This window comes from Mus caroli, unplaced genomic scaffold (genome assembly GCF_978045245.1).
Source record: "Mus caroli unplaced genomic scaffold, Mus_caroli_1 scaffold_12, whole genome shotgun sequence".
NCBI classification, from domain to species: Eukaryota; Metazoa; Chordata; class Mammalia; order Rodentia; family Muridae; genus Mus; species Mus caroli.
This window is the reverse complement of record NW_028227267.1, coordinates 48134178-48137529: the sequence shown is the minus strand read 5'-3', so window position 1 is coordinate 48137529 and position 3352 is coordinate 48134178. Positions and strand designations below refer to the sequence as shown.

The window sequence follows — 3352 nt, the reverse complement described above, 5'->3', positions numbered from 1 at the left end:
TCTCAGATCAAGATGGTGAAGAAGAAGCCAGCCATCTTTAAAGTCCATTGTTTTTGATAACTATATGGCCCCTCTCCCTACCTGTCTGCCTAACAGTGAATCTATTTAACGCCTAATCCCTCTGTGTCAATGTGATTTAGTCTTCCACAGTTTCTCCATCACAGTTAAATTTATTAAGATAGCAGGGTGAGGCCTCTACCCGAGTCCTGCCTGTGCCACTGCAGAACAGCTATGGGAGTTTTGCTACTGCAATTGTTGGTAATATAATATGTTCAGCTTCCCAACTGCTTGGGGCATGAGGATTCTCTGCTGGTCGGTTGTTCACATCTAGACAGAAACATAAACTAGAGAGCAGAAGTTAGCATTTACATTTTCCAAGTGCAGTACCAAAATATCAAGACCTGGCCTCTTCAAAGAAGCAGACTCTAAACTTAGATGCCCCTGCACCCATTACCAGTAGATCAAACTCACCAGCTAGTTGAAGGCATACTGCCATGAAGGCTACCAGTTTATCAGTTCTCCCTTCTATCACATGGGATGCAACTCTAGACTCTTATTTGGAACTAAGTTCCTAAGAAAAAAAGAGTTAGCTCCCAATACTGAGTACACACTCTAGTCTATTTTCCAGAGCCCTGGCTTTTTACCTAACCTTCCAGAGGAAAGCTTAGTCTAAACACACACACACAGTCTAAAGGAACCGAAGCACTGCCATATTGCCATCTGCCATCTAGTTCTTGCCACCTCATCCTGCCACTGGAACATGCTGTGAGATACCTGAATCCAGAGCTGATTCACAAGAAATGACAAAGCTTTTCCATTCTCTGCCTTATCTAGAACAGTTAAGATGTAATAGTTTGATTCAATGAGACATGAATGTGGAAAGAGTTTCATATAGATCCCAGGGATGCAGAGACGTTGATTCTAAAGTGCAAGTCTTTTCACATCTCAGCTGTATGTGACTAAACTACCTAGTGCCAGACACTGACAGTACCAAAGATTGACCAAGGACAGTGGCTCTGGGTTTGTGATCTCATGTCAATGAAAGAAAAATGTGGACTCTTGTAAGTGTATTCAAAGCCAAGGCAAGCTTTATTAAGATAATTATAAGAAAGTGAGAATAGAAAAGAGTGAAAGAAACTTCTGAGAGAGATTTCAGAGAGGAAAGAGCTGGCAACCTCCTTATCTAAGATCTTTATAAGGCTATGGGAGAGACTGCACATGAGCTGATGTAGTTCTACTGACATGGGTTAATGATCTGGGTGATCGCGCTCTATGCCTGTCCCAGCTTGGGAGATGATCATGTGATGTTCAGGTACTAATCACCCATTAGATGTTGATGAGGCTCCTCTACCTACCTCAGACTTGTGCTTTCTTTGATGCTGACCTTGACTGCTTAACAGCTGATAGTCACTGGCTGGCATTGACACTTCTGCATTTCAGCTGTCTCTGGTGCTATCAAACATATTAAGCTTTATATTCTTTAGGTTAACAAGAAAAGGCTGAATGGGACATAGAGATGACTGTAAGAATGCAGAAAGAAAGCTGAATTGGATCTGCACAAAATTCAAGAAGGTGTAAACTGACGAAAACTAAAATGTACATAAGAACTTTGGCCCAGGCTTTAAACAGTACAAAGGATGTTAGCATGGGCTGAACAGGAGCCTGGCCAGTGTTTATAACTGGAGCCCTGAGGAAATTCACTGTGGTATAGCCAGATCTGAGACTCCATCTATGAATTTGTTCTTGAACTAACACTGATAATCTGATCATCCAAAAGAAGAGTCAAAATGTGCCTCCCAGCTGCAAGAAAGGAATGTGACTGAGTTCAAACAAAAGCCAATGATCAGAATAGTGTTGCCCTTAGCCATGGTCAGAAAAGCTTTCTTTTCAGTGAATTGATGCAGAAGTACTGAGAATAAGTGTTGAGTCTCAAACCTAAGTGGGATATCTATATCAGCTCCCCCAAGGCTAGGAAAACATCACAAAACAGAACTGGAAAACTGTAAAAATTCAGGGCTAAGAAGAATGTTCAAAGTAATGAAAATTGGAGACTGTGGGTACTCAGCCACCAGTGCAACATCTCTACCAACTCCTCATCCCAACAAAGCTTAGGGAATATCTTGGAAGAGAAGTGGAAAAAAACATAAGACTGAGAAGATGAGAGCTTTAAAATTCTTTCCTCTGGACATGGCATGGCTGTTGCACAACATAAACTCACAGGACCTGCATCAGATATGTACAAAATCAAGACACATAAAACCTCGAGTATGAAGGGTAAAGGGGCTCATGAGGCCCCTTCCTTGCTGAGGAGCAATTAGCAATTGGTGACTGTTGGGGCAAAGAGAGTCATCATTATTTAAGAAAGTAGACCCTTGTAGGTTGCCTATGCATTAGTGAATGATCTGTACCCATAAGCATTGGGTATCACTCATTAGATTCAATAGATTATAAGAAATAAAAAGAGGGAGGAAGAAGAGTCACGAAGCTTAGAGCACTATGTGTTCAGAATGAGGTATTGCCTTAAGACAAAGACTTTCCAAATCAAGTGTGCTCTAGCTCAGGTCTTGTAGGGACCCAAGGTTTAGGTGCAGGCTGCAGGTGTCTGGGGAGCACTGTGTGCTCACTGCACAGAGGTAGAGAGCAGAGTCGCTGGGTTGCAGCTCTCTGATGTGTAGGGAAACTTGCAGGCTGGCTCTATTGAGGTGAGATGTAAATCTGCCTTCTTCCTTTTCACCATCAGAGAAGATGGACACCAGCCCCTCAAGGCCTTTCCCAGAATGCTGTCTGTACCACCTGAAGTTGTCAGAAGTACGATCACTGAATGTGCAGTTGAGAGAGGCCATGGCTCCTTCTGAGACAGTGAGGGATTCTGGGCTCTGCTGCACCTTCTGCTGGCTGCTCACCCCTGTGCAGAAAAACAAAGGTCAGATGATCAAGACTGGATGCATTTGGATGCTAACACTCTAGAATAAATTTTCCATAGGCCTCTCACCCCTTAACTAGAGATTTAAAACATCTATGTTTCTACCACTATCCTAGAGTAGGCAGTGACCTCACTTATCACACCTTATATCCAAAAGAAATGTTCAAACTCACAATTAAACTGGAGCCACAGGACCACTAGTGAAACACTCAAGGATTTCATCATTTGCTCTTTATCTCTCTCCACTGGGGATTCTGATCTTAAGCTCTTTTCAACACCCTTGTCTCATCTGCAATCCCCTCCCCTTCTTCCTTCCCCTCCCCTCCTCCCACTCCCCCCACCACTCTCTTAATCAAAAACACTTGAGAGTTTCCCCCAGAATCTCTAAGAAGAGGCTGCCATCTTGTGGTTATTGACAGTGACCAAAGA

The 3352-nt window shown here is 43.0% G+C and overlaps 1 pseudogene; it reads right to left on the bottom strand.

The window, feature by feature from the left end:
- Nucleotides 1-2552: 2552 nt before the first annotated feature.
- Nucleotides 2553-3145, bottom strand: LOC147001844 (T-cell receptor alpha chain V region 2B4 pseudogene; annotated as a pseudogene).
- Between the last annotated feature and the right edge of the window lie 207 nt (nt 3146-3352).